This window comes from Electrona antarctica, assembly GCF_951216825.1.
Source record: "Electrona antarctica genome assembly, chromosome: 23".
NCBI classification, from domain to species: Eukaryota; Metazoa; Chordata; class Actinopteri; order Myctophiformes; family Myctophidae; genus Electrona; species Electrona antarctica.
In genome coordinates, this window is record NC_136804.1 from 30,669,660 (window position 1) to 30,681,986 (window position 12,327).

Genomic DNA, 12,327 nt, shown 5'->3' on the forward strand with positions numbered 1-12,327 from the left:
TCAGGTAGTGGCCTCCTCGTGGCGCTATAATAGGCCAAAAGGTGCCATTTCTTCTTACGCCTTGGATGGCAATTGGATGACTTGAGGCATTTGTTTTTTACAAAAATGTGTTTTGCAAAAATCCACCTGTTGGTGGCGCTATAACAGGCCAATGTGAAAAGGGTGGGATATATTACTCAGCCTAGTAGGAACGTTTGTGAAAGATTTCACCTAAATTGCACGCTGCGTTCATGATTTGAGGCTTTTTGTTAAAAATGGGCCAATCCTGCAAATTTTGAAAGCCAATGTTAGCCAATTAGGATGCAATATGAAATATCGGACAGATCTGTCTTGAGCACATGACTATAGAGATAGTGTGTAACGATTTGCAGGATTTTTAGACAAAATATGGAGGAGTAAAATAAAAATAAAGGTATTACAAAAGTCGGCCTCCTGGTGGTGCTATAACAGGCGGTTCTGGAAAATTTGGCATAGAGGTTCATCGTTGGCATCAAGGGAGTGTGTGTGCAAAGTTTGGCATCGACTGGGTTAACGGTGCCAGAGATTAGCGGACGGACACACGGACACATGGACACACACACACGGACAGTCGGACACACGGACGGCGTGCTAAACATACTCTCTCCCCATGCCTTCGGCCTGGTGGAGACAATTATTAAAACCAGTGTTGGGCAAGTTAAGCTACATTTGGCTGGCCCAACACTGGCAACAGGTTATTGATAATAGTCTCTAATAAACAAACATTAAAGTCCAAAGACTTGGTTGCCACATGACATGTTTCAGAAAGCCATGCATTGGAGGGGCTAGCACCCCCTAGCGATCCTCAACAGTTGAGAAATTAAGATGTGTAGCTGGGTTGTGTCTGACGGCAACGTTACGTACAATCCATCAGCATATTTCAGTCTGGCGCAACAGGTCGACTCGCAAAACCAGAGTACAAAGTGTGGATCAAATATCAATCAATATCCTGTCAAAAACATCCTTAATGTACTGTTTAGCTGTGAAATGACATTGTTTCTTTGTTTGCTTGTTTTATTGTTGTATATTGTACAGGAGAATTCACATACTTAGCCTGTGGAGGTCCAGGTTCATTAGTGAAGTTAATAGGCTTTCCCATAGACTTGTCACTCTTCACAGACAGAAGGCTGGGTGTTGGAGACACTGCTCTGTGGTGGACACTTCTGGAATCATACAATTATCATGTGAATGGATATTTCAAGATTCCATATTTTCACATCACATTATACAAGTATAAGAATTGGGATTCATAGCAGCAACAAGAAAAACAGCAGAAAATATGAACAGGATAAACTAGATAAAGTGCCCCTCTGGGCACAGGTCTCCACTAGGGCAGGTCAGGTAGTGGCCTCCTGGTGGCACTATAACAGGCCGTTCTGGAAAATTTGGCATAGAGGTTCATCGTTGGCATCAAGGGAGTGTGTGTGCAAAGTTTGGCATCGACTGGGTTAACGGTGCCAGAGATTAGCCTTCGGCCTGGTGGAGACAATTAATTAAAACCAGTGTTGGGCAAGTTAAGCTACATTTGGCTGGCCCAACACTGGCAACAGGTTATTGATAATAGTCTCTAATACACAAACATTAAAGTCCATAGACTTGGTTGCCACATGACATGTTTCAGAAAGCCATGCATTGGAGGGGCTAGCGCCCTATAGCGATCCTCAACAGTTAATAGGCTTTCCCATAGACTTGTCACTCTTCACAGACAGAAGGCTGGGTGTTGGAGACTCTGCTCTGTGGTGGACACTTCTGGAATCATACAATTATCATGTGAATGGATATTTCAAGATTCCATATTTTCACATCACATTATACAAGTATAAGACTTGGGATTCATAGCAGCAACAAGAAAAACAGCAGAAAATATGAACAGGATAAACTAGATAAAGTGCCCCTCTGGGCACAGGTCTCCACTAGGGCAGGTCAGGTAGTGGCCTCCTGGTGGCGCTATAATAGGCGAATGTGAAAAAGGTGCCATTTCTTCTTACGCCTTGGATGGCAATTGGATGACTTGAGGCATTTGTTTTTTACAAAAATGTGTTTTGCAAAAATCCACCTGTTGGTGTCGCTATAACAGGCCAATGTGAAAAGGGTGGGATATATTCCTCAGCCTAGTAGGAACGTTTGTGAAAGATTTCACCTAAATTGCACGCTGCGTTCATGATTTGAGGCTTTTTGTTAAAAATGGGCCAATCCTGCAAATTTTGAAAGCCAATGTTAGCCAATTAGGATGCAATATGAAATATTGGACAGATCTGTCTTGAGCACATGACTATAGAGATAGTGTGTAACGATTTGCAGGATTTTTAGACAAAATATGGAGGAGTAAAATAAAAATAAAGGTATTACAAAAGTCGGCCTCCTGGTGGTGCTATAACAGGCGGTTCTGGAAAATTTGGCATAGAGGTTCATCGTTGGCATCAAGGGAGTGTGTGTGCAAAGTTTGGCATCGACTGGGTTAACGCTGCCAGAGATTAGCGGACGGACACACGGACACACACACACGGACAGTCGGACACACGGACGGCGTGCTAAACATACTCTCTCCCCATGCCTTCGGCCTGGTGGAGACAATTATTAAAACCAGTGTTGGGCAAGTTAAGCTACATTTGGCTGGCCCAACACTGGCAACAGGTTATTGATAATAGTCTCTAATAAACAAACATTAAAGTCCATAGACTTGGTTGCCACATGACATGTTTCAGAAAGCCATGCATTGGAGGGGCTAGCGCCCCCTAGCGATCCTCAACAGTTGAGAAATTAAGATGTGTAGCTGGGTTGTGTCTGACGGCAACGTTACGTACAATCCATCAGCATATTTCAGTCTGGCGCAACAGGTCGACTCGCAAAACCAGAGTACAAAGTGTGGATCAAATATCAATCAATATCCTGTCAAAAACATCCTTAATGTACTGTTTAGCTGTGAAATGACATTGTTTCTTTGTTTGCTTGTTTTATTGTTGTATATTGTACAGGAGAATTCACATACTTAGCCTGTGGAGGTCCAGGTTCATTAGTGAAGTTAATAGGCTTTCCCATAGACTTGTCACTCTTCACAGACAGAAGGCTGGGTGTTGGAGACACTGCTCTGTGGTGGACACTTCTGGAATCATACAATTATCATGTGAATGGATATTTCAAGATTCCATATTTTCACATCACATTATACAAGTATAAGAATTGGGATTCATAGCAGCAACAAGAAAAACAGCAGAAAATATGAACAGGATAAACTAGATAAAGTGCCCCTCTGGGCACAGGTCTCCACTAGGGCAGGTCAGGTAGTGGCCTCCTCGTGGCGCTATAATAGGCCAAAAGGTGCCATTTCTTCTTACGCCTTGGATGGCAATTGGATGACTTGAGGCATTTGTTTTTTACAAAAATGTGTTTTGCAAAAATCCACCTGTTGGTGGCGCTATAACAGGCCAATGTGAAAAGGGTGGGATATATTACTCAGCCTAGTAGGAACGTTTGTGAAAGATTTCACCTAAATTGCACGCTGCGTTCATGATTTGAGGCTTTCTGTTAAAAATGGGCCAATCCTGCAAATTTTGAAAGCCAATGTTAGCCAATTAGGATGCAATATGAAATATCGGACAGATCTGTCTTGAGCACATGACTATAGAGATAGTGTGTAACGATTTGCAGGATTTTTAGACAAAATATGGAGGAGTAAAATAAAAATAAAGGTATTACAAAAGTCGGCCTCCTGGTGGTGCTATAACAGGCGGTTCTGGAAAATTTGGCATAGAGGTTCATCGTTGGCATCAAGGGAGTGTGTGTGCAAAGTTTGGCATCGACTGGGTTAACGGTGCCAGAGATTAGCGGACGGACACACGGACACATGGACACACACACACGGACAGTCGGACACACGGACGGCGTGCTAAACATACTCTCTCCCCATGCCTTCGGCCTGGTGGAGACAATTATTAAAACCAGTGTTGGGCAAGTTAAGCTACATTTGGCTGGCCCAACACTGGCAACAGGTTATTGATAATAGTCTCTAATAAACAAACATTAAAGTCCAAAGACTTGGTTGCCACATGACATGTTTCAGAAAGCCATGCATTGGAGGGGCTAGCACCCCCTAGCGATCCTCAACAGTTGAGAAATTAAGATGTGTAGCTGGGTTGTGTCTGACGGCAATGTTACGTACAATCCATCAGCATATTTCAGTCTGGCGCAACAGGTCGACTCGCAAAACCAGAGTACAAAGTGTGGATCAAATATCAATCAATATCCTGTCAAAAACATCCTTAATGTACTGTTTAGCTGTGAAATGACATTGTTTCTTTGTTTGTTTGTTTTATTGTTGTATATTGTACAGGAGAATTCACATACTTAGCCTGTGGAGGTCCAGGTTCATTAGTGAAGTTAATAGGCTTTCCCATAGACTTGTCACTCTTCACAGACAGAAGGCTGGGTGTTGGAGACTCTGCTCTGTGGTGGACACTTCTGGAATCATACAATTATCATGTGAATGGATATTTCAAGATTCCATATTTTCACATCACATTATACAAGTATAAGAATTGGGATTCATAGCAGCAACAAGAAAAACAGCAGAAAATATGAACAGGATAAACTAGATAAAGTGCACCTCTGGGCACAGGTCTCCACTAGGGCAGGTCAGGTAGTGGCCTCCTCGTGGCGCTATAATAGGCCAAAAGGTGCCATTTCTTCTTACGCCTTGGATGGCAATTGGATGACTTGAGGCATTTGTTTTTGACAAAAATGTGTTTTGCAAAAATCCACCTGTTGGTGGCGCTATAACAGGCCAATGTGAAAAGGGTGGGATATATTACTCAGCCTAGTAGGAACGTTTGTGAAAGATTTCACCTAAATTGCACGCTGCGTTCATGATTTGAGGCTTTTTGTTAAAAATGGGCCAATCCTGCAAATTTTGAAAGCCAATGTTAGCCAATTAGGATGCAATATGAAATATTGGACAGATCTGTCTTGAGCACATGACTATAGAGATAGTGTGTAACGATTTGCAGGATTTTTAGACAAAATATGGAGGAGTAAAATAAAAATAAAAGTTTTACAAAAGTCGGCCTCCTGGTGGTGCTATAACAGGCCGTTCTGGAGAATTTGGCATAGAGGTTCATCGTTGGCATCAAGGGAGTGTGTGTGCAAAGTTTGGCATCGACTGGGTTAACGGTGCCAGAGATTAGCGGACGGACACACGGACACATGGACACACACACACGGACAGTCGGACACACGGACGGAGTGCTAAACATACTCTCTCCCCATGCCGTCGGCCTGGTGGAGACAATTAATTAAAACCAGTGTTGGGCAAGTTAAGCTACATTTGGCTGGCCCAACACTGGCAACAGGTTATTGATAATAGTCTCTAATAAACAAACATTAAAGTCCATAGACTTGGTTGCCACATGACATGTTTCAGAAAGCCATGCATTGGAGGGGCTAGCGCCCCCTAGCGATCCTCAACAGTTGAGAAATTAAGATGTGTAGCTGGGTTGTGTCTGACGGCAACGTTACGTACAACCCATCAGCATATTTCAGTCTGGCGCAACAGGTCGACTCGCAAAGCCAGAGTACAAAGTGTGGATCAAATATCAATCAATATCCTGTCAAAAACATCCTTAATGTACTGTTTAGCTGTGAAATGACATTGTTTCTTTGTTTGTTTGTTTTATTGTTGTATATTGTACAGGAGAATTCACATACTTAGCCTGTGGAGGTCCAGGTTCATTAGTGAAGTTAATAGGCTTTCCCATAGACTTGTCACTCTTCACAGACAGAAGGCTGGGTGTTGGAGACTCTGCTCTGTGGTGGACACTTCTGGAATCATACAATTATCATGTGAATGGATATTTCAAGATTCCATATTTTCACATCACATTATACAAGTATAAGAATTGGGATTCATAGCAGCAACAAGAAAAACAGCAGAAAATATGAACAGGATAAACTAGATAAAGTGCCCCTCTGGGCACAGGTCTCCAATAGGGCAGGTCAGGTAGTGGCCTCCTCGTGGCGCTATAATAGGCCAATGTGAAAAAGGTGCCATTTCTTCTTACGCCTTGGATGGCAATTGGATGACTTGAGGCATTTGTTTTTTACAAAAATGTGTTTTGCAAAAATCCACCTGTTGGTGGCGCTATAACAGGCCAATGTGAAAAGGGTGGGATATATTACTCAGCCTAGTAGGAACGTTTGTGAAAGATTTCACCTAAATTGCACGCTGCGTTCATGATTTGAGGCTTTTTGTTAAAAATGGGCCAATCCTGCAAATTTTGAAAGCCAATGTTAGCCAATTAGGATGCAATATGAAATATTGGACAGATCTGTCTTGAGCACATGACTATAGAGATAGTGTGTAACGATTTGCAGGATTTTTAGACAAAATATGGAGGAGTAAAATAAAAATAAAGGTTTTAAAAAAGTCGGCCTCCTGGTGGTGCTATAACAGGCCGTTCTGGAGAATTTGGCATAGAGGTTCATCGTTGGCATCAAGGGAGTGTGTGCGCAAAGTTTGGCATCGACTGGGTTTAACGGTGCCAGAGATTAGCGGACGGACACACGGACACATGGACACACACACACGGACAGTCGGACACACGGACGGAGTGCTAAACATACTCTCTCCCCATGCCGTCGGCCTGGTGGAGACAATTAATTAAAACCAGTGTTGGGCAAGTTAAGCTACATTTGGCTGGCCCAACACTGGCAACAGGTTATTGATAATAGTCTCTAATAAACAAACATTAAAGTCCATAGACATGGTTGCCACATGACATGTTTCAGAAAGCCATGCATTGGAGGGGCTAGCGCCCCCTAGCGATCCTCAACAGTTGAGAAATTAAGATGTGTAGCTGGGTTGTGTCTGACGGCAACGTTACGTACAATCCATCAGCATATTTCAGTCTGGCGCAACAGGTCGACTCGCAAAACCAGAGTACAAAGTGTGGATCAAATATCAATCAATATCCTGTCAAAAACATCCTTAATGTACTGTTTAGCTGTGAAATGACATTGTTTCTTTGTTTGTTTGTTTTATTGTTGTATATTGTACAGGATAATTCACATACTTAGCCTGTGGAGGTCCAGGTTCATTAGTGAAGTTAATAGGCTTTCCCATAGACTTGTCACTCTTCACAGCCCGAAGGCTGGGTGTTGGAGACTCTGCTCTGTGGTGGACACTTCTGGAATCATACAATTATCATGTGAATGGATATTTCAAGATTCCATATTTTCACATCACATTATACAAGTATAAGAATTGGGATTCATAGCAGCAACAAGAAAAACAGCAGAAAATATGAACAGGATAAACTAGATAAAGTGCCCCTCTGGGCACAGGTCTCCACTAGGGCAGGTCAGGTAGTGGCCTCCTCGTGGCGCTATAATAGGCCAAAAGGTGCCATTTCTTCTTACGCCTTGGATGGCAATTGGATGACTTGAGGCATTTGTTTTTTACAAAAATGTGTTTTGCAAAAATCCACCTGTTGGTGGCGCTATAACAGGCCAATGTGAAAAGGGTGGGATATATTACTCAGCCTAGTAGGAACGTTTGTGAAAGATTTCACCTAAATTGCACGCTGCGTTCATGATTTGAGGCTTTTTGTTAAAAATGGGCCAATCCTGCAAATTTTGAAAGCCAATGTTAGCCAATTAGGATGCAATATGAAATATCGGACAGATCTGTCTTGAGCACATGACTATAGAGATAGTGTGTAACGATTTGCAGGATTTTTAGACAAAATATGGAGGAGTAAAATAAAAATAAAAGTTTTACAAAAGTCGGCTTCCTGGTGGCGCTATAACAGGCCGTTCTGGAAAATTTGGCGTAGAGGTTCATCGTTGGCATCAAGGGAGTGTGTGTGCAAAGTTTGGCATCGACTGGGTTAACGGTGCCAGATATTAGCTGTACACAGACGGACGGATGGACACACACAGACACATGGACACACACACACGGACACACGGACGGAGTGCTAAACATACTCTCTCCCCATGCCTTCGGCCTGGTGGAGACAATTATTAAAAGCAGTGTTGGGCAAGTTAAGCTACATTTGGCTGACCCAACACTGGCAACAGGTTATTGATAATTAGTCTCTAATAAACAAACATTAAAGTCCATAGACTTGGTTGCCACATGACATGTTTCAGAAAGCCATGCATCGGAGGGGCTAGCGCCCCCTAGCGATCCTCAACAGTTGAGAAATTAAGATGCGTAGCTGGGTTGTATCTGACGGCAACGTTACGTACAATCCATCAGCATATTTCATCTGGCGCAACAGTTCGACTCGCAAAACCAGAGTACAAAGTGTGGATCAAATATCAATCAATATTCTGTCAAAAACATTCTTAATGTACTGTTTAGCTGTGAAATGACATTGTTTCTTTGTTTGTTTGTTGTATATTGTACAGGAGAATTCACATACTTAGCCTGTGGAGGTCCAGGTTCATTAGTGAAGTTAATAGGCTTTCCCATAGACTTGTCACTCTTCACAGACAGAAGGCTGGGTGTTGGAGACTCTGCTCTGTGGTGGACACTTCTGGAATCATACAATTATCATGTGAATGGATATTTCAAGATTCCATATTTTCACATCACATTATACAAGTATAAGACTTGGGATTCATAACAGCAACAAGAAAAACAGCAGAAAATATGAACAGAATAAACTAGATAAAGTGCCCCTCTGGGCACAGGTCTCCACTAGGGCAGGTCAGGTAGTGGCCTCCTGGTGGCACTATAATCGGCCAATGTGAAAAAGGTGCCATTTCTTCTTACACCTTGGATGGCAATTTGATGACTTTTTTCCAAAAATGTGTTTTGCAAAAATCCACCTGTTGGTGGCGCTATAACAGGCCAATGTGAAAAGGGTGGGATACATTCCTCAGCCTAGTAGGAACGTCTATGAAAGATTTCACGTAAATTGCACGCTGCGTTCATGATTTGAAGCTTTTTGTTAAAAATTGGCCAATCCTGCAAATTTTGAAAGCCAATGTTAGCCAATTAGGATGCAATATGAAATATCGGACAGATCTGTCTTGAGCTTGAGATAAAAAGTTTTAGAAAAGTCGGCCTCCTGGTGGAGCTATAACAGGCCGTTCTGGAAAATTTGGCATAGAGGTTCATCGTTGGCATCAAGGGAGTGTGTGTGCAAAGTTTCTCATCGACTGGGTTAACGGTGCCAGAGATTAGCTGTACACAGACGGACGCAGAGATGGGCAAAATACATTGAAAATGTATTTTGTTACAAAATACAAATACTGGGTCACAGAATGTATTTAAATACAAAATACAAATACTGGTCTGAGAAATGTATTTGAGATACAAATACGTATTTTGTATTTTGAAAATACATGAAAATACATTTTCATTAAAATGTATATAATGATAAGTAAATTCATAATTAATTGCCAAATATTAAATTAATGACCTGTCAGAATGTCTAATACATTGAAGGTTATTAAGAATGATACACTTTATATTTTAAGCAAATCAATGTGCTATAACTGTATCAAACAGGACCCACAAAGGAATGGATTGGCCATCTGATTCATCACTGTCACTCCTCTTTGACTTCTACCTCAAGAAAAATGTAGAAAGAGATTGATTGATTGATTGATTGATTGATTGATTAGGCCTACCACCAATTTACATTTAAACCAACAATAAAAAACAAGATAAGTAAACAAGATACTAATGACTAAGATGAATAGATTATCATTTAAAAGAGCATTCAGTGATTTGGAAAACCCCCCGGTCTTCCCCGTTAACAAGATGTGCACATGCAGTGCCGATTCTGGCCTCCAAGGGGCCCTAAGCATGATTGTAGCAAGGAAAAAATGGGGGGTTTTGAAACAGTTTAAAACAGTTTTAAGTAGACAAACAGAGCAGAATAAGGTATAAACATTTATTGTCTGTCTGTCTGTCTGTCTGTCTATGACAGACTGACTGGTATAAACAGCGCCCCCGGTGTAGAGGGATGGTATGACAGACTGGTATAAACAGCGCCCCTAGTGGGGAGGGATGGTATGACAGACTGGTATAAACAGCACCCCCAGTGTAGAGGGATGGTATGACAGACTGGTATAAACAGCGCCCCCAGTGGGGAGGGATGGTATGACAGACTGGTATAAACAGCACCCCCAGTGGGGAGGGATGGTATGACAGACTGGTATAAACAGTGCCCCCAGTGGGGAGGGATGGTATGACAGACTGACTGGTATAAACAGTGCCCCCAGTGGAGAGGGATGCTATGACAGAGAGACTGGTATAAACAGCGTCCCCAGTGGGGAGGGATGGTATAAACAGCACCCCCAGTGTAGAGGGATGGTATAAACAGCGCCCCCAGTGGGGAGAGATGGTATGACAGACTGACTGGTATAAACAGTGCCCCCAGTGGAGAGGGATGCTATGACAGAGAGACTGGTATAAACAGCGTCCCCAGTGGGGAGGGATGGTATAAACAGCACCCCCAGTGTAGAGGGATGGTATAAACAGCGCCCCCAGTGGGGAGGGATGGTATGACAGACTGACTGGTATAAACAGCGCCCCCAGTGGGGAGGGATGGTATGACAGACTGACTGGTATAAACAGTGCCCCCAGTGGAGAGGGATGCTATGACGAGAGACTGGTATAAACAGCGTCCCCAGTGGGGAGGGATGGTATAAACAGCACCCCCAGTGTAGAGGGATGGTATAAACAGCGCCCCCAGCGGGGAGGGATGGTATGACAGACTGACTGGTATAAACAGCGCCCCCAGTGGGGAGGGATGGTATGACAGAGAGACTGGTATAAACAGCGCCCCCAGTGGGGAGGGATGGTATGACAGACTGACTGGTATAAACAGTGCTCCCAGTGGGGAGGCTGTGTTGTGGCTTTAGTCACAAACTTAAGCATAGCCCCTGGAAATTATACACACAAACACAAGGATAAAAAAAAACTCAATTGTATATATATATATATATATATATATATATATATATATATATATATATACACACCCCGCCTCTAGCTGCTGCTGATTGGCCAGGCCGTTTTGTGGCCGGGCATCAAGTCTGCCTGAGAGTTCCCAGATGGGAGCAGGAGGGGGGAACCCAGTGTACTCTCTGATGCCCCATCTGGCGGAGTCAGGTTATGTGTTTTGCCCCTACAGTTTAAACCTGAGGCTGTGTAAAATGACATTAAAAAGTATTTTATGTATTTGAAATACAGAAAATACTAGATCTGAAAGTATCTAGATACAAAATACATCTCATTTCTTCCATCCGAGCAAAATACAAATTACAAAATACAAAAAAGTATTTCAAATACGTATTTCAAATACATGTATTTCAAATACTGCCCATCTCACGGACGGACGGACACACGGACACACACACACAGACACACGGACACACACACACGGACGGAGTGCTAAACATACTCTCTCCCCATGCCTTCGACCTGGTGCTGACAATTAATTAAAACCAGTGTTGGGCAAGTTAAGCTACATTTGGCTGACCCAACACTGGCAACAGGTTATTGATAATTAGGCTCAAATAAACAAACATTACAGTCCATAGCCTTGGTTGCCACATGACGTAATTTCGGAAAGCCATGCATTGGAGGGGCTAGCGCTCCCTAGCGATCCTCAACAGTTGAGAAATGGAGATGCATAGCTGGATTGTGTCCGACGGCAACGTTGCACACAATCCATCAGAATATTTCAGTCTGACGCAACAGGTCGACAAAGTGTGGATCAAATATCAATCAATATTCTGTCAAAAATATTCTTTAAAACAGGTTGGGGGCCCAGGACGGAGATCTCCGTCCTGGGCCCCCAACCTGTTTTAAAGAATATTAAATTCTTGGACGGCAATTGGATGATTTGAGGCATTTTTTTTTCAAAAATGTGTTTTGCAAAAATCCACCTGTTGGTGGCGCTATAACAGGCAAATGTGAAAAGGGTGGGATATATTCCTCAGCCTAGTAGGAAAGTCTGTGAAAGATGTCACGTAAATTGCACACTGCATTCATGATTTGAGGCTTTTTGTTCAAAACGGGCCAATCCTGCACATTTTGAAAGCCAATGTTAGCCATTCAGGATGGAATATGAAATATCGGACAGATCTGTGTTGAGCACATGACTATAGAGATACTGTGTAACAAATTTGCGGGATTTTTTGACAAAATATGGAGTAATATTAAAAACAAAAGTCGGCCTCCTGGTGGCGCTATAACAGGCCGTTCTGGAAAATTTGGGGCAGAGGTTCATTGTTGGCATCAAGGGAGTATGCAAAGTTTGGCATCGACTGGGTTAACGGTACCAGAGATTA

General features: G+C 42.7%; 1 protein-coding gene across 1 annotated transcript in view; it reads right to left on the minus strand.

Moving 5' to 3' along the window:
- The window catches only part of LOC306916042 (protein NLRC3-like), a 67,460-nt gene that overhangs the window by 54,664 nt on the left and 469 nt on the right, over positions 1-12,327 (minus strand). The gene's annotated exons all lie outside the window — the stretch shown is intronic.